The sequence below is a fragment of the Emydura macquarii genome, unplaced genomic scaffold (genome assembly GCF_026122565.2).
Source record: "Emydura macquarii macquarii isolate MOO-44397 ecotype Brisbane River unplaced genomic scaffold, CSIRO-AGI_Emac_v2 contig_968, whole genome shotgun sequence".
NCBI classification, from domain to species: domain Eukaryota; kingdom Metazoa; phylum Chordata; order Testudines; family Chelidae; genus Emydura; species Emydura macquarii.
Genome location: NW_027131105.1, coordinates 3,603,211 through 3,621,826, shown reverse-complemented (window position 1 = coordinate 3,621,826; position 18,616 = coordinate 3,603,211). Strand labels below are relative to the sequence as shown.

The 18,616-nt window shown below is 40.8% G+C and overlaps 1 long non-coding RNA gene across 1 annotated transcript in view; it reads right to left on the bottom strand.

Moving 5' to 3' along the window:
* LOC137150112 (uncharacterized) overlaps nucleotides 1-4,744 on the bottom strand; it is a 39,760-nt gene extending 35,016 nt beyond the window's left edge. Inside the window, exon 1 of the long non-coding RNA XR_010918916.1 lies at nucleotides 4,294-4,744. This is a non-coding gene — a long non-coding RNA (uncharacterized lncRNA). The remainder of the gene's footprint in view (nucleotides 1-4,293) is intronic.
* Nucleotides 4,745-18,616: the final 13,872 nt, after the last annotated feature.

The window sequence follows — 18,616 nt, the reverse complement described above, 5'->3', positions numbered from 1 at the left end:
ACCCTAAAATGACATTTTAAGGGCTCCCAAGTCATCAATTTAAGAGCCTAAAGGACAGCTTTGATCCTTCAGGTGGCTCTTTGCAAATGTAAGCAGATTAACACCACCACAAACTGGGACTCAGCTGATTTTTAAACTATCTAGGATAGATTTTTTTTAAAAATGCTTGTTATGTGCCAAAAGATTTACACACTGAGTAGTAACTCTGGATGTCCCTAAGCTGCAAACTTTGGATCTGGATTTGACATTTGAGAATATTCAGGTTGGAAATTTGATTTAGCCCATTACAGAAACAGTGGCAAATCAGAATTGCAATCCCCAGCCTTGCCTTCTTCCCACCCCGCCCAAACAAATTTGAAGAACAGAATGCAGAGTTCAGGTCCAGGGATTGGTTTGAAGCCCTTTATATTAGGGATTATCTTTCAGAGCATTTGTGGTTTTCTGTCTCATCTGGAATTTTGGTTATTTTCATAGCACTTATTGTGGGCCAAATCCTAACCCATGTGCACAACCAGTGCTGTGTGCAGGGCAACACAGGGTGTTATTTCAGGTGGAGATGGGGAGAGGTAGAATTCCTCTCTCTCTCTCTCTCACCCACCCTTCTACAGCCATCACTGCAACCATAGGTGGCTTCAGGGCTGAAGCAGTCTACAGGCCACAAGATGGTCCCCAATACAGCTTTTTGTCAGTGATTCAATGCAGCTGTAGTCCCTCCAGCCATGTCCAGACCACCAGGTCTCCTTCCATGGGCCTGCTGCTAAGACTGCTGCAACGCTGCGCTCCATGAAATGTGAGGGTGCAAAGTCTCCCTGCATAGTATCTCCATGCTCAGCCTCTCCACGTACAGCAGAACCACTTTGATCTTCCATAGCTTTTGCATCAGAGCATTTGGTCCTGTCAGAGGAGTTGCTGCCACCAACCCGAGACTCCTGACCAAGTCCCAGCTTGGGTAGATACAGTCTGCCTGCCTAAAATTCCCCCTGCAGTCTTGACTGGCTATAGTGAACTCTCCACATCATGCCCTAAGCCAAAAAGCTGCTGCATTCATCTCCAGAGATATTCCACTCACTCTGGCAACATGACTATCTTTAGATGCAATACAAGAAATATTTTAGCTTTCAGCACTTATGTTAATCTCTGGTAAACTTCAGTTACTGCTCTTTCAGTTTTCTGCCACTTACTTATATTTTAGGCATTAAAAACAAAACATGCAGATGGAGTAGCAGTATACCAGATGCCTTGCTTCTCGTTTATTTGAAAGAAGCTAAATTTGACTTTTCCAAATATCTTTTGAGGTGGTGTGGTGTAACCACTATAGGAAATGTGCGTGAGGGTATTCTCTGTAACTTGAAGTCTTTAAATCATTTGAGAACTTCAGTAACTCAGCCAGAGATGAGAAGTCTATTACAGGAGTGGAGTGAGGTTCTGTGGCCTACAATGTGCAGGAGGTCAAACTAGATGATTGTGATGGTTCTTTCTGGCCTTAAAAATATGAGGCTTATTGCCTCAGTGGTTACAGAATTGCAGTCCAAAGAAAGTTTTGTATCTGGGAAATGAAGTTTGACTGACACTGCACATATTGTATAAGTATTTAAAGAACCACAGATGTAATTCTCAGTAAATCCCGCACTGCACACAATTTGCATAAACATTCTTAATATAAAGAAATGCATAGTTCCAACATAATACAACTACTTTTATTCTGACCTACAGATTGCTGGGAGGCTCTATAGTACACTACTTTTATCCTGATTTTGGTATTTAAATATTTTCTTCTAAGGAATAGTGTTATATCTCCTCTTAATTTAAAGATATTTATCAGTTCACCTGATTTTGTTGGGGAAGTACTTATACTTGCTGTCTCTTGAGACTAGTGTTGTACATATACTTTTTTAAAAAGGAAGAGTATAACATCAAGAAAAAAAAAAATAGCGTGTGTATACGACACACACTTTTACCATTTCTTGATGTGATTGTGAGTATACTAATGATTACAAATCAACCTCAACCAACCTGAATTTACCAATTCATGAGGCATTCCGGAACCTTCCCAAGGCACACCTCAAATTTCACAAGCCTTTTGGAGATTGAACTAAAGCTCTTAAACTGTCCTCATTCAATCTTGAGGCACACTGCAAAGAATACTTGGGATAATGTGAATGTCCCAAACAAATACCTGATTACCCATCCTACAAAAGAACTTCCACCCTCCAAATTGGAGGCATTTCAGACTTGCACCAAGCCACTTCCAAAAGACAACCAAGTCCAGATTAGTGAGCTAGTGGGTACTTGAACATTACTAATCACTTCTCTTGCCATATGAAAGTGAAACCCTGCTCCATTGAAGTCAATGGCAAAACCCCCCAGACCACAATGAGGCCAGGATTTCACTGGATAGAAACAAAATGTTTGGTCATAAAAGCCCCACTTTAGTAAGTGTTTCCTTCATTTTTGAAAATTAGCTCAGGCCACTTCTAAAGTCAACAACAAAAATTCCTCCTCCCCTCCCCCTATATTCCACAGACAGACAATCATATATAAGAAATTCATAGTGTTTGATAACTAGACGTTTTACTATTTCAACCCTTGAAAACAGCTTCTTGCCAATATCTAGAATCTAGAAATATTTCAAATTTTGTGGGCTCATGGGACTTCAGTGCATCTGGAGGGACAAAAACATTAGACATTGCAAAAGATTCAAGTTTGAGACATTGTAAACTGTTTTAATTTTAAAAAATTGCTCAGTTTATTGTGGAGAAGTATAAAACTAAGAATAAAGCACACACACACTCCCCACACCAAATTCAGCACAAGAACTCTGAGCCTAGAGTTCCAGGTAGGTAGCCCTGCTCCACTTGCACTAAGAAGAGTTTTCTCTATCCCCTAATTCTGAGAGCATGTTCTCCTCTAGTGGCTGGATGCAGATGAGAAAGAACAAACATGATCACACAAAGTTACAAGGCTAGATTTTAAAAGAGCTGCAATCCAGCAGCTCCCATTTATGCACCTGACAATCGAGCCCTTGTAAATGAAGTGGCCAAGGACTCAGTAGCTCCCACTGAGACTAATGATAGATGTTGGGTGCTGAGCTCTTGAAAAATCTGGCCTATGGTGCTTAATTCTGTTCCTACTAGTCAATAAAAATTAAAAAAAAAAAATCCTTCCCATTGACATCAATAGAAGCAGGATTGTCTCAAAACTCTCCACAACAAAAATAGTCACTAGCTTTGTTTAATTATAATAAGTTTCCTTCAAATATAGACAGTACTTAAATTCTGAGCATGTGGAAAGTCAGAAAAGAGTAGTAATAAGCCATTTTGACATAAAAAAAGAAACAAGCAAGATCAAGCCAAAATTTCAAACTGGGGATCACTAAAAGTGACCTGCAGCTCAAGAACATTTGATGAATTTTCTTAGAACTTCATGGGAGCATTCTCCCTTGCCTCCAGACTAATCCTGACAGTTTTCAGGTCAGAAAATTTCCAAACCAAAGTTACAGAGGTAGTAAAATAGAGGGCCTAAGAAACAATGTTAGAGAGAAGTCCATTTATAGCCAGAACCTTGAAGAGGCTTTCAATACATACAAGGGACACAAACAAGGGGTGTTCTATGCCAACAGTTTATTATTTTTAATATGCATCATGTACTATTATATAGCTATATGTAAACTACCCTTTAACTAGTGCAAGCCTTCTGCCAGGTGGCATTGGCAGCAACAATAGCTGGGTTCAATTCTAGGGGGTTCTCTTAACAGAACTAGCTCATGTTCCCACAAATATCCCTTTAATGCACCACTCAACTGTTCCTCTGCTGCACCCCCACTCACAGTTGGTTGCCCAAAATCAGCAAAGTCCCAGAATTCATAGGTGCAGTCATCCCTCACCCCTATTTTCCAGAACAGTTTATTTTGTCTTATTTATAAACCCCTATCATTGTCTTACCCTCCCCCAGCACTCCCTTGGGGTGTGACAGGGCCTCATACTCACCAAGCCTCTAGTCATCAGTGTCCAGTCAGCCAGCAGTACAGGTCCGGGTATGGGAGACTCAGCCCTCAGGATGGGTCCTACTACATGCCCCTTTCAGGATTATTTTAAAAAGGCCATGTAAGGTGTTGAGGCTACCTGGCTCTCCCATGTGGCAGGAGCATGCCCCTGCAAGTCTTGCCAAATCACTCCACAAATACCCTTTCATCAAAAAGCCACTAGCATTGAGGGCTCCTTTATTTACACACGGGCTTCAAACCCACCCAGGCACAGTCTTAAAGAAAAGCCCAGATTCTGATGCAACTCTTACCATTTGGTCTCTGCCCATACTCCTCAGTACTCAGGCAGCTCACCCATCCAAGTGGAAGAATGCTGAATTTCCCCAGTATCTCCTCCTAAGCAAAGACATTTATAGGCTTTCCCATCCTGGGATTAAACAATAGTCCCACACACTTAGTATCTCCTCCTCCTGGGTTTGTCTTTTTCAGTCCAACATGGGCTTTTCCTCATATACAGGACAACAGGGTCCAGGGCAAGTCCCCCAAACCTTTCCTTTCTCAGCAGTCCATCTCTGCTTCCTTCAGAACTAGGTAACTCTGAGGTGTCCCCAGGAAATTTCCAGAAGCTTCCTCCTGCTTCTTTATTCATCTGGGGAAGCCGGTAACTGCCTTGCTGTTCCTAGTTGAGCTTCCCTGTTCCAGGCAGCTCCTCTACTCTAACTGGAGAGGGCCTGCAGAGACCATCCCTTCTCTCCCTTCAGCTTCCTTCCACACATATTAACTCCTTTCTTTGTGAGAAGTGCCTTATCCCTCACCAGCTGCAGCTGATAGCTAATTGAGTTGGCCCCAGGTGGAGCAGGTGAGTTAAATTGTCCCCACCAGGAGGCAGCTAAATAGTCTGTGCAGTCAGGGCCTGTTCTGTCTGAAAGGGGCCAGCCTCCCAGTCTCTGAGACAGTTCACCAGAGAGGACAAAAGGAAGACAAATGAACAGTCACAAAAATGCCACAGTTCCCTCTTCCTTCTAGGAGCCTTTAGCAAGCTGCAGTCCAGTTCCATGCCCTCAGGCAAGTCACTAGAAAGAGTCCAAGCTAGTCCTTCAGGGCCCGGCCCAGCCCATCTTCCTTTCAGGAGATGCAAACTAGCTGTCGGCTTGCAAGCATTCTTTGTCCTCAGCCCTACTCCTCCAGAGCCACTGAGGATTCTCTTCCCACAGCTTCTTCTAAGGGAGCCACCCCAACTCCCCTCTTAAAGCCCTTCCTGGAGGTCTGACATGTCTTGCAGATGTGGGGTGACCCTGCCCAGGACTGCTTGAGCCCATAGCAGCTCCTTAACACTCCTCTTTCTGTCTGGTGTGGGGTGTGTACACCCCTCTCCCCCCAGTCGCTCTGCCCTTGAGTATCTGTTGGGCTCATCTATGTACACAGTCAGTTCTCAATACACAGTGTCATAATGTTGTGTTCCCAGAAACCAGTGCTTTCCAGCATGTGGTAACTCCCACGCTGTAGATCTGTAGTTCACCCTTATTCAAAGAAAAAAAAGTCTGACCCCACCCCACCACACCCCACACTTACTATAAAAGATTTTTAAATATATCAGTAAATCTGTGTGTGTGTGTGTGTGTGTGTGTGTGTGTGTGTGTGTGTGTGTGTGAGAGAGAGAGAGAGAGAGAGAGAGAAGTTGACAGAAAACAGTTGGCCCTGAAGGGTGTAAAACTGAGTGGGGAGTAAGGGAACAAGATTTTCTTTGCTTTAGATTGTCATAACATTTTCAACACCTCACAATCCCGCAGTTGCCTTGTGAGACTCCCCCTTGGCCTCACAACCCACCGGTTGAGAAATACTGCTTAATAGGACCATAACAGCAGTCGTCCAGGGTCCAAAGTTGCAGGGGCATAAAAATGGGGCCAGAGGTGACCGGGGGGGGGGGAGGAGAAGAGGGAGGGAGGAGGGGTGCATGCAGGGTCATGTCCTCCCCCCAAACGTTTTGGTTGCACTCCCTGCCAATCCAGACAGGCTGGGTGGCCCCCTCAGGTAAATCAGAAGGTGGAGGTGGCGCTCCCTCCCTGAGCCCTGCCGCAAACATTCCTTCCCCCACCATTTGAAAACTCTGTGGGGCCATCACGTGCCGCCTCAGAACCTTTAAATTGTGCCCCTCCCCCACTATCTGCTTCCTCCTTCTTTCTCTAGCTGCAGTCCTCCAGGGCAGGATGCAGCCTGGAGAGCACAGAAAGAGGTCCGGTGTAGCCCCACAGATGCTCAGAGCCCCCACTCCTGGTAAGCCTCAGCACCCGGCAGCAGCCCCCCACCCCACTTCTGCCCTACCCACAGCCTCCACTCCCATCCTGCAGCACCAGTTCTCCAGCAGGGTCTCTTCTGTTGGGTGGGGATATGGATGCCCCAGCCCAATACCTCCTATTTGGGTGGTGGGTCCCCAGAGACAGGGAGGTTTGTGGAGCTGTAGCCCAGAAAGGAAGTGCTGGGACATGCTAAACACTCACCACAGGCAGATTCACACTGCTGAAGTCGACTGGGACCTTTCTTCCAAAACAAGTTCTCAATAAGCATCATGCTGTTGCCGATATCTGAATCCTAGTAACATTAAAGTCAACAGGATGGGATTCGTTCCTGGCAAAATGTTCCTGCAGTCACTGCCAGGGACAGCTTCCCAATGACATCAATGGGAGTGTTACCTGAGTAAGGAGTGCAGGATTAGACCCATAGCTCTTTAGCAGGAAATGAAGTGTCCTGCCTCAAACATATCCCCCAAGAACAAATAGTTCCATTTTAAAACCACTGACATCTGGAATTTATGCTTTTTGGGTTTAGCTTTCATCTGAATTGAACATAATGCGACAGCATGTATGTTGGAGAGAAACTGTGGGACTGTCAATGACACATTTACTGTAAATACACTAATAAAAATATCATCAGGGAATGCACACATAGAAAATGTGAGATATGTAAACAAAAGATCAAAGAAGAGAATCCTTGTGGAGTTCATATGTCTGAGCCCAGGAAAAACAAACAACTTTTTCCCCCATTTTCAAAGGGCAGAAAATACACACGTGCCAAAATCTTTGGCCCAATTTTGGGCATCTCTAATCATGGACTCTCTGGTTATAAAGGTGGTATTTTCTTATCCAACCCACCACATACCTAATAAAAATTCAGATAGGGATAAATAATTTGCTAGTCTCTCTCACCAAATATGGGACTTCTTAGAGGATGGGAGGAATAGAAAGCTTTTAAAGATATTGCATTGATTTACCCAATTTTTAGAAGACTGTAATTTGCTTCCAAGTGGTCTTTAAAGATCTGCACACAAAAATAAGTCTTGCTACAGGGGGAAAAAAAAAAGACAGGATTAAAGTATGTGTCTGACATATACTGCATGATCTCTTCAGTAAGGAGCAGTCAAATACAATTATTATGCCTATAGAAGCAGATGTTTTACTGCTTTCTGTGAGTACAATCAGATAGTGAGCATAACTGATGTTTCTAAGTAGCATTTCCATGTGTGGTGGAAGCAGATAAAATAACTTATGAGATGTTGTTTAATGTAAGTGATTTTATAGACTGGAGAAGTAAGAGCCTCATACCAAACCACACCAAACAAAAATCTCTTCCTACCCTCGCTGATAACTCCTCTTTCATTCTCAGAAATAAAATTTTCTACTGAAATAAGTGGATTTAGTTTCAGAAAAAGAGTGAAAAGCCTTGTTTTTTAAGCACATGAGCGAATAGATGCATTGTATGATGTCATGCAGTCGTCTCTACGAAAATAATAGGGTTCAAGGGATATAAGGGAAAGAGTAACCATTTAAAGACTAGGGGCAAATAATCTCCTGCTATGCAAAATCATGCCAACATAGGGAAAAACAAACAAATACTTCTGTATTGCCAAAGTCTCAGAAAATAGAAGATATCATCTCCCCTGGGGAGAAGGGCTTCTGAGTCTGTGGCAGAGAACATAAGAATGGTTATACTGGATCAAACCATCTAGCCCAGTATCCTGTCTTTCGACAGAGGTCAGTGTCAGATGCTCCAAAGGGAATGAATAGAACAGGGTAATCATCAAGTTATCTATCCCCCGTTGACCAGACCCAGCACCTGGCAGTCAGAGGAACAGGGACACCCAAGGCATGGGGTACGTCCCTGACCATCTGGCTAATAGTCATTGATGGACCTATCCACCATGAACTTTTTTTTTTTTTAATCCACTTATAGCTTTCACCTTCACAACATCCCCTGGCAACGAGTTCCATAGGTTGACTGTTTGTTCTGTGAAGAACTTTTATTTGTTTTAAACCTGCTGCCTCTTAATTTCATTGGGTGACCCCTTGTTCTTGTGTTATGTGAAGAGGTAAGTAACACTTCCTTTTTCACTTTCTCCACATCCATGATTTTATAGACCTTTATCATATTCCCTCCACCCACTCACCTCTTTACAAAGCTGGACAGTCCCACTCTTTTTAAACTCCCCCATATGGAGGCTGTTCCATATCCTTTAATTATTTTTGTTGCCCTTCTCTGTACCTTTTCCATTTCTAATATATTGTTTTTGAGATGGGATGACAAGAACTGCCTGCAGAATCCAAGTATTCATGGATTTATATGATGGAATTATGATATTTACTGTCTTATCTATCCCTTTCCTAATGGTTCCTAACCCGCTTAGCTTTTTTGACTCCCGCTGCACATTGAGCAGATGTTTTCAGAGAACTATCCACAATGATGCTAAAATCCTTCTTGAGCAGTAAGAGCTCATTTAGACCCCATAATTTTGTATGTATAGGTGGTATCACGTTTTCCCCAATATGCATTACTTTGCATTTATCAACATGAAATTTCATCTGCCATTTTATTGCCCAGTCAGCCAGTTTTGTGAGATCCCTGTGTAACTCTTCGCAGTCAGCTGTGGACTTAACTATCTTGAGAAATTTTGTGTCATCTACAAACTTTGCCACCTCAGTGTTTACCCCTTTTTCTAGATCATTTATGAATATGTTGAACAGCGCTGGTCCCAGTACAGAGTCTTGGAAAACACAGCTATTTACCTCTCTCCATTCTGAAAACTGACCATTTATTCCTACCCTTTGTTTCCGGTCTTTTAACTGGTCACTGATTCAGGAGGGGACCTTCTCTCTTATCCCATGACTGCTTAGTTTACTTAAGAGCTTCTGGTGAAGCTCACCCCTGTTAGAATTCTTTGAGGAGGTCACACTTGTCCACATGGTTTTTGACCTCCTCAAAGAATTCTAACAGAGTGGTGAGCAATGATTTCACTTTACAAAAGCCATGTTGATTCTTCCCGAATGTGTCTGATAATTATGTTCTTTACTATAGTTTCAATCAATTTTTATTGGTAATGAAGTCAGTCTTACAAGCCTGTAGTTGCAGGATCACCTCTGGAGTTTTGGGGTTTTTTTTTAAATTGGCATCACATTTGCTATTCCCCAGTCATCTGGGGACAGAAGCGGACTTAAATGATAGGTTACATACCCTAGTTAGTAGTTCTGCAATTGCAAATTAGAGCTCCTTCAGAACTCTTGGGTGAATACCATCTGGTCCTGGTGACTTTTTACTGTTTTATTTATCAATTTGTTCCAAAATCTCCTCGCTGACACTTAAATCTGTAACAGTTCCTCAAATTTGTCACCTAAAAAGAATGGCTCAGGTGTGGAAATCTCCCTCACATGCTCTGCAGTGAAGACAAATGCCAAGAATTCATTTAGCTTCTCTGCAATGGCCTCGTCTTCTTTGAGTGCTTCTTTAGCACCTCGTGTCCAGTGGCCCCATCGGCTATTTGGCATGCTTCCTGCTTCTAATGTACTTAAGGTTTTTTTGCTATTAGTTTGCGTGTCTTTTGCTAGTTGCTCTTCCAATTCTTGTGCGGCCTGCCCACTTATATTTTTACACTGGACTAGCCAGAGTTTATGGTCCTATTTCCCACATTACCACTTGCCTTCCAATTTTTAAAGGGTGCCTTTTTGCCTCTAATCATTTATTTTACTCTCTTGTTTAACAATGGTGGCAATTTTTTGGTCCTCTTACTGATTTTTAATTTGGTGTATGCATTTAATTTGAGCCCCTATTATAGAGTCTTTCAAATACAGCTTGTAGGCATTTCACTGTGACTTTTTCTTTTAATTTCCACTTTACTAGCTTCCTCATTTTTGTGTAGTTCCCCTTACTGAAGTTAAATGCTACTGGGGTGGGCTTCTTTGGTATTTTCTCTTCCCCAGGGATGTTAAATTTAATTATATTATGGTTACTATAACCAAACAGTTCAGCTATATTCACCTCTTGAACGAGATCCCATGCATTACTTAGGACTAAATCAAGAGTTGCGTCTCCTCTTGTAGGTTTCAGGAGTAGCTGCTCTAAGAAGCAGTCAGGTGTCCAGAAACTTTATTTGTGCATCCCATACTGAGATGACCTGTACCCTGTCAATATGGGGTTAGTTGAAATCCCCTATTATCATTATTGTTTTCTATTTTTATAGCCTCTCTAATCTCCCTAAGCATTTCCCAATCACCAGCATCATCCTCATCAGGTAGTCGGTAGTGTATTCCTACTGCTATATTCTTATTATTCAAGCATGGAAGTTCTATTCATAGAGATTCTGGTATAGTTTGATTTTTTTAAGATGTTTACTATATTTAACGCTATGCTTTCTTTCATATATAGTGCCCCACCTCTCCCACACAACCTACTTTCTCATTCCTGTCCGTTTTGTACACTGTTATTACAGTGTTCCATTGATTGTCATCATTCCACCAAGTTTCTGTAGTGTCTGTTATATCAATTGGCTCATTTAGTACAAGACACTGACGTTCAACCATCCTAGCATTTAAACTCCTAGCATTTGAATACAACCACTTATTAAATTTTTTCCTTTTATTTGTTTGTCTTCATGTGATGTAATTGAGTGGGACTCTCTCTTTCATTTGACTGTTTCTCTGCCATTCCTCTCTGCACTTTATCAACTTCTATATCCCTGTAGAGAGAAGATAGAGGATCTTGGTTCATAGAGCCTCGCCTTTGCGATGTGTCTGTCCGCACCATGTGCTCCTCTGCACCATTCTGCTTTCCCCCAACCCTTAGTTTAAAATTTCCTCTATGATCTTTTTAATGTACACGCCAGCAGTCTCTTTCTAGTTTGGTTTAGATGGAGCTCCTCCCTGAAAGACATTGCAGGGGCTGACTTACTGCTGACATTTCCTTATTAAATGAAGCAGCTTTAACAGGGGAGGATACTGCATGATGTGCCTGCCCTTAGCTCAGCAATCCTGTTACTGGCCTCCCCCCCCGCACAACCTAGAGTCCCAACCAGGCTGTGTTTGCAATGAAACACGCCACCAGTCTCTTTGGTGTGCTGACCTCCCCACTTTCCCATATGCACACCAGCCAGCTTTGGGTTTGCGCTCCCCTTCACCCCCATCTCCTCTGCACCAGACAGACAGAACCCGCCTTTCTGGAAATGGGCTGTTTAGCCAGGATAAGGAAGGCATCCCCTTAACAACTATGAGAAATGCTCTGGGTTGTTTAGTTTCCCCGTGGACAGCCACCAGCTCTGTGCAGAGAATGGGACCTTCTTTTAAAGGCTCAGCCATAGTTGCAGAAGTTCTACACATGTTGTTGACAGGTTTTGTTTGTGTTTTTCAAACCTTACTTCCCCTTCTCCCCCTTTAAAGAAAGGGTGTATAAATTAGATTTAGTGGGATTAGCTATAATTTACACACGGGTAAGAATAAGAGGCTGGAATTTACATGTATGGACATACATTACAGTTTAGCCAGGAGCAGAAAAAAGTTCTGCAACTGTTCATTAGAATGCAAAAGTAAATTCAACCATATTTACAGCTGCTTTGCATTTGCTTTCTGCAAATATTTGAGCACTTGAGCAAATACTAGTGAAAAATGAATTCATGCTGAAGTAATCACTGACTTTAGAATAGCAGAGTCTATTCTAAGATTAATTAATAATTCAACTGTGTTGTTTAGTAACATGCATCCAATTGGAAAACACACACTACCATGTGGCTTATGTAACTAACCAAGAGTACAAAATTAGAATATTAATATTTGCCAACTGTTAGTGGAGTAAATACATTTGAGAATTTCCTGAACTGCTTGTGGGTATTAATTTGAAAGCCCATCTGCAGATTCAGAAAAGAATACAGCAGAGGCTTGTACTGTTGCCAACTCTTGTGATTTTTGTCATGAGTCTTATGAAATTTGTGGTTTTCTCAAAGCCCTAGCTCCTGCAGTCATGTGACTGTAGAATTTCAGCCTTTTAAAAAAAAGGAAGTTTCTAACTTTCATGGTTGTGGAGAAAGACTCGAAAACAAATCCTGAAGGATCAAAAGAAATGCAAACAAAAAGTCCAAAAGTGTGCAATTTTTTAAATCTTGAGATTTTTAAAAACAATCCCATGATTCTGTGAGCCTGACTCAATTTTTTTAAGTGTGTGGGGTTGGCAGTACTGCTTAGAATCACAATTTCAGTGTTATCTTTCCAACTATGACTAAAGATATTTTTTTTAAATCAAAGCTTAGATTCCAGAGCACAGTCGTGTGGCAAAAGATAAATTCCACCGCATCATGGATTATGTAGGGCACTACTTAAGCTGCAGCAATTGTGGTCCCTTCAAATAGTAGCTGAGACAGTCATCAGCCCTTATCTAGTTAAAGTGAGCCTACCATTATTAGATTTGGACTATTCACACATTTTGGCACAAAACCCAGCACAATAGCATTGACTGAACGTTGTATTACAACATCTGTAAAGAAATAAGGCTCTCTGGCTCCCCCATACAAACTTTACAGGAAGAAAGATGGGTGATATGTCCAAATAATTCATTTTTAAATGTTAGCTGAATAAGAGCAGCCTTAACCAGGGAATTTTAAACACAGTTTAGTGAAGGATATAAATAAAACAGTTTTGATGTCTAAAATAATTTGAGGGTTATTTTAAACTGTCAAGTGCTTGGTTTATTCTCCTCTTAGGTGTCTCCAGGAGTAATTTTAGAAGTGTCTGATGGGGTGCAATGAGTATGAGAATTATTTGTGGGATAGTAGAGAAGAGGCCAAAGAGGAATCAGAAGCACAAGTCAGACTAAGTTCAAAGCATCAGCCAACTTTTAACTTACGCAGCCTACTTTTGCCAAAAAAAAGTTACACTTGGGGAGCAGAGGAGAGGAGTAGGTTCCTTGCTAATCCAAGTCAAACCTATTTTTCAACTACGTCGGACTCTGCACTCAGCACACTCCCCTTACATAACACTCACATAACTCAAGGTGGATAATTTGGGGGGGGTTGCAGGATTCATATGGCATAATTCACACAAAGGTTGTCTAGAGAAGCTTTTGTTTAAATTGAGAGACAGCTGTGCTGTGTGGCTGCAGAAAGACGACAGTAGAGAGTTTTGGGAAGCGTTCTAAGTTTTCACTTGGTGAATAAGCATTACTCATCTGCCTGTTTCCTTCGCAGCCCTGTTTACTTGTAGTTCTCTTTATCCTTCAGGAATGTATGTGAGGTCTGGTACACCGCGCAGAGCATATTTTAGGTGGAGAGTAGTGAAAAGTCACAGTGGAAACAATCTTGAAATAAATTTTTTTTGCATGGAATCCATAATTCTTCATTGTATGTGATGGCTGAAAAGTCTTTTATATAAATAAAAAAAAAGCATAATGCATTAAGCATCTCTCTATTTGAGCCCAATATGAAAATTTATATCAAATTGACTTTTGCAGACTTTTTCTGGAATAGTATCCTCCATATAAGTCTAATCCACTAACTTCTTTACCTGTTTAGATAGTGTTATGCTGCATAAATTAGCTATTTAAAATTAAACTGCTGCTGCCAATCTCTTCATATTGTAAGCAATCAAACAGCACTACAGTTCCTTAAAAAGTTTTCTGTAAATCAAAAATGTTTAAAAAAATCATTTCAACTAATACTTTGTGTACTAAATTAAATGTCAGTTTGAAATCTTGACACTATTTTTAATTTATTCAATTGATTTGAGATGTTTTTTCAGTCTTAAGAAGTTTCTGCACTTTCAACCTAAAACTCATTTTATAGAGATGTTACTAGCGTTTTTGTGGGTTTGTCTGTGTGTATATACAGTATAAATAACAGATTCTGAAACCTTGCAGTCACTGAGCCCATTTTGTATGTGATCATGTTTTAATGGGCTGTATTTGTAAACTGGGTGAAACCACAGGAGACCCTGACCATGACTTTTGGAACTGCTTGGTTCAAGCCTACGCTTCATACATTTTTAAAATGTACTGTAAAGGCACTGATTATTAGACACATCATAATTCCATTAGTGATAAAGGTTTGGCTCCTGTAGATTTTATTCAGGCAAAACTCCCATTGACTTCAGAGAATTTTTCCTGAATAAAGTCTGCAGAATCAAGAGCAGTGACTTGGATCACTCATTTGGCAAAAGGATGGCTCTGAACCAAAACCCACTAAGTGAGATTATTCTGCAAGCCCTCTGCACCAGCTGTTTCAGAAAGGAATGCCCAAGCAGTGCTTAGACTTCAGCAGGTTTCCATAGAGACAACGTTTTCTAACTCAGCCCTGGCACATATTACATGATCCACATTTCATAATGGTTTTGCATTATATAGTTTTGGGAGGGAGGTCGTTAAGTGAAGTGCCAGAATTAGCCCTAATTACTTCTCAACACAAACTGAGCAAGAATATGAGTATCATTATTGTTCCCATTTTAAAGCGGGGCAAAAAGAAGAAAAACAAAATGACTTGCTCAAGTCATAGAATAGCTCAGGGTCAGCATTGTGAACACAACCCTGAAGTCAGCTCCTATTCTGTCTGCACTAACTCTTCTCCAACACTACTTCTCATATCACCATATTTCCCAGGAGCATTAACAGCAAACACACGTGCACCTTCAAGCCATGTGGCTTAATAACAGTATATATATGCCATCATGTGCCAGCAATGCCCCTCTGCCATGTACATTGGCCAGACTGGACTATCACTACACAGAAGGATAAAGGGACACAAATCAGACATAAAAAATAACATCCATAAACTAGTGGGAGAACACTTTAATTTCCCAGGGCACACTGTCACTAACCTGAAAGTTACTGTAGTTGTCAAAAAAAAAAACCCAAAAAACAAAAAACAGACTTCAAAGAGAAACTGCTGAGTTAGAAATGATCTGCAAACTTGACACATTCAAACTGGGTTTAAACAGATATTTGGAATGGCTCTCTCATTACAAGAGGTAAATTGCTTTGCTCACCCATTCTCACTTCCTACTCAATGGTTGTCATTAGACCTCAAGTATCTGGCTTTCATCCACCTCCCCCATTGTTCTCTATGCACTTGTATATGTATATGATGATCCTATGTTTCTCATTTCTACCTATCAATCTGATGAAGTGAGCTGAGCCTCACAAAAGCTTATGCCTGCTAAAATTAAATCTGTTAGTCTTTAAAGTGCCACAGAACTCTCGTTGTTTTAGCATATATATTTGCTCTTGAACAGTAATCAGCTTGCAACTACAATATGGTCCATTAGTTTATAGGATAGCATCCATTGTGACATATTTAGGAAAATAGGTGAATGCATTAGAAATAGGCTCTTTAAAATTGGGATGTCTTTATTACCCCTAAGATTTTCCCAAAACTTGTTTCATCCATAAAGGTATATTGGCCAGATTCTCATTAGCTGACAATCTAGTGGATTGCATTATTTTAATTAAAGGATTAAAAGGTTGGGGTTTTTTTGGGTTTTTTTTTTTTTGTTTTGTTTTTTTTTTTAAGTAAAGCATCTCCAAAGACACTCCTAGGCTTCAAAGATTGTCCCTTAAGTGCCTTCAATACATTTCATAGGTTTTGTCAGTCAAATCTCTATATTAGGTTTTAATCATGCAGAAATTGTAGCCTCATGAAAATAAGACAACAATGGGGTCTAAATTAAAGTTAAACCATATCCGTGACCTCATTAACATAGCAATGGATTTTTTATTTATTTATTTTTTAAATCAACTGGCCATCTAGGTGTTGCACATTTGGGAAGTTTCAGGCATCAAGAGCCCCACCTTTCTGCAAAAAGGTTGGGCAAGAGAGGTGGGATGTTATTTGTTCTCTTTACATTTTATTTATCTGGAGTTGAAAAAGAAAAATGGGTTATCTGCTTACCTTGCCCAGCCTCTTCATTCTCACAGTGGCCAACCATTACATAACATAGGAGAGAAAGTTAGACTCTGGAAGCTAGCCACTTTCATACAGCAGAATTTATGTATTTGATAAAAGTTATCACATTCATGAAAATATATGAGCTTCATACCTGGCATTGAGAGTTCCTAGTTATTTGGCATAGCCCCTGAGGGCTTGCTCAGAGGGTCAATGCAAGGCTTATGCACCTCTTAAGTCCCACAAAAGCACTATTCCCAGGATTTACTTGTTGCATAGGCCTTGTGCAGGCCCCCAGCACAGAGATTAGTTTCACCTTAAATGTGCAGAACTGCCGTTGGGCTGATCCCTCCTTTGACATCAGTCAGAGGGCTTCACATGCAGTGAAAGAAAAGATATTTGAGTCAAAATTCGTTGTATAGTGATACGGGCAGAGTCCTGCTCATGGGATAATTCCTTATCCTTGTTCTACCTTCTTTAGTCTAGTTGAACAAACCCCAACCTCTTGTACAGTTGACACAGCTAATAAAGTGTCAAGTTCTCCACTTTCACTATAATTCAGAGTGACACCATTAGACTTAAAATAGGTCAGCCCCAGGGAATTACTCTGGACTTATACTGTTGTACCAGAGCAGAATCTGGCTCATGCTTACCATATTTTGGGAGAAAGAAAAATATTTTAGGAAGTTTGAATTAGAATTAGAATTCACTTCCCGCCCCGCACCTCTACCACCACCTTTAAAAAAAAAATTGCATCACAAAATAAATCAAAGCTCCAGAAGGGTCATTTCTCTTCTAACTGATTGAGTGTAACCCCATTCAACCCTGGGCTCAGAGAGGCCCACAGAGCACAAACAATGATAGAACAGAGTCCACAGGCTTCAAAACAACTATAATTATTTTTATATTTAATAATGGGCTTGTCAGTCTAGCAGAGAAAGGTATAACATGATTCAGTGATTGGAAGCAGAATTTGTAATGGAAAAGGGCGTATATTATGAATAGTGAGGGTAATTAACTATTGGCACAATTTACCAAGGGCTGTGGTGGATTCTCCATCACACTGACAATTTAAATCAAGATTGGATGTTTTTCTAAAAAAATCTGCTCTAGGAATTATTTTGGGGGGGAAGTTTTCTGGACTGTGTAATACAGGAGGTCATACTGGATGATCACAATGGTCCCTTCTCACCTGGGAATGTATTAATTTGATAGTAGGAAGAAAACACACCTATTGTATTACTAAGCAGCATAGCTCAAACAGCATATAAAAACATGAACATCAAGGAGCAGGTTCTAGCTTACCCTTCGGTATAAATGAGAAAAGATGCTCCCAAGAGAGGGCCAGAAGCATGCAATGGTTGCATCTCTGTTCTGGCTTCCCACAACACATGAAAAGTGAAACTGTTAAAAGTATGTTGCAAATCCACCACAGCTTGAGCTATGAAGGAGCAGTCTTGGGTGGGTCTCAGTGGTCTTGTAAACTTCAATATGGATACTGCCTCACCTGCATCATTCCTTCTTGTATGCATATGGCTCCTATTCTTGGTGGGAACAGTTTGCATAAGTAGCTTTGTGTGGGTATACAGGGATCCAGAGCCATCTAGAACACAAGTTAAATAGTATTTCAAGAGCAGCATTTGTTTTCAGCCATTCAGAATATAAATCAGAATTTGATCTCCATTTTTCCCCTTCTCTCTCAAAAGAATTTAAGAAGGTTAGGACTACACTGCCTAATTACCTTTTAGGATCTGGAGCCCTCAAAAGGTACTAAGGCACCTCACTCCTATTAGAATCAATGAGAGACACTGAAATACTTTTGAGGATCAGGGCCAATGTGACATATAAGAGGGGGCATGACAGAGGACTAGAAGAACAGTTTAAAGAAGGCCACTTGAGATGTCCTATTTAACCTCTTTCATAATACGAGACCCAAGTGACACCCACTGAAGTGGAAAGACAGCTGTAAATCTAATGCATGAGTCAAAAAAAAAAAAAAAAAAAAAAAAAGTTGCTTCATTGAACCCTTATGAATTCTTTGAGACCAAGAGTCTGGCAGCATTCAAAAAAGGACTCAACATTTACATGCCAGATCCACTGAAGTCCATGAAAAGACTCCCTTGGCCTTAATGGAGTTTGCATCTGGCCCTATATCAACATCATCCACAGTTACATCAGACGAGATCCAAATGTATAAGGGATATAAGCTCTCCTGCATCTAGGCACGCGGCAGTCACTCTAAGTGTTAAGAAAGAGGAATAAACTTGGAAAGTTCCTGCCTAAGTGGAGTTTATTGCATCTTTCTTTAAAGATTTAGGGTGAAATCCTAGTTCCAATTAAACCAATGGGAGTTTTATCATTGTCGTCAATGGAGCCAGGATTGCACCTGTATTACTTGCCATTGTCAGTGATAATATATTGGACTAGAACAGTGTTTCTCAATTATATTTCCCCCC